Below are 1,151 nucleotides of genomic sequence, written 5' to 3'. Positions count from 1 at the left end.
TGTGGTTGATCAATGATTTTGCAGATCAGTCAAACCTTTGCCTCTAAGTGTTGGGCAACCACAAACTCCATTTCTTATGGAAGACAGCTCAGTGGTTCTCCAACTCAATTTAGTCTGCTGATGGTTGGTATATGACTATGTGGTAAAAACTTTCACTCTTTCACTTCATGCAGAAATCCAGCTGACAATCTTAACATTTCCTTTAATAAAGAACTTAATTGACTTGCAATGATTAATCAGTAATGGAGCATGAAGATTACCCTACTTAACATTTTTCAATGGTTCCCCAGAGACTTCAGGATAAAGTCTAGACTCCTTTAAATGCCAAACATGGACTTTCAGGATCTGAGTCTCATCTCTCTTTCTAGTACCATTTCTTAATCCTCCCTTACTCTCTGGCCCAGACATGCTAAACTATTCTTAGCTCTCTGGAAAAATCCAATATTCTGCAAATACTCTCTTGACATTTGCCTGGTTAGCTTCTACTCATACTGCAAATGTCCATTTAGTTGCATGCAACCATTTGGAGTGTTATCATAAAGTAATTAAAGTCAACCAAACCCAAATGAAGAAACAGTCAACTCACTTTCAGTAGGACATGTCTCACATCAACACTTGCCTTTTCATCACTAATCTCTTGGTAACATAGTTTATACTCATGACCTTCACCTTCTTGATCATCCAATCATTTCTTAATCCTTTGCAAACTTGCTTCCCCTAGCATTAGTCAAGTGAATATGCTTTTCTGAAGGCTACTAGTGTCCTCATAATCATTTAATTCACTGGTAATAGTTTTTCCAACTAATAAGGGTCTTTAAGTTTTCTGACGCCACCAAAACTGTTAGTCACCCTGTTATGTTTCTGCCATAAAGTTTTCCTGGGTCTCTTTTTCTGATTGTTCCTTCACTGGTTCCACTCTCATTCATTGGCTCCACATTGCTCTCCAATTAAAGATACTCTTCTGGGTTCATCAGATTCAAAACATCAGCAATAGGACGACTCCCAGTCCCTCAACTCAACAAACTCAAGTCACTTTTGTATTCAGTTGATTCTAGCTTCCCAGGGAAAAAGAAATTACAGTCCAGTCAACAGGGCATTAGTATCATTAGATATGACTTAGGTTCATATCTCAGGTCTGTCATTCATTCTTG

This window comes from Galeopterus variegatus, unplaced genomic scaffold (assembly GCF_000696425.1).
Source record: "Galeopterus variegatus unplaced genomic scaffold, G_variegatus-3.0.2 Scaffold10677, whole genome shotgun sequence".
Taxonomy (NCBI): Eukaryota; Metazoa; Chordata; class Mammalia; order Dermoptera; family Cynocephalidae; genus Galeopterus; species Galeopterus variegatus.
Note: the sequence above shows the minus strand (reverse complement) of the source record.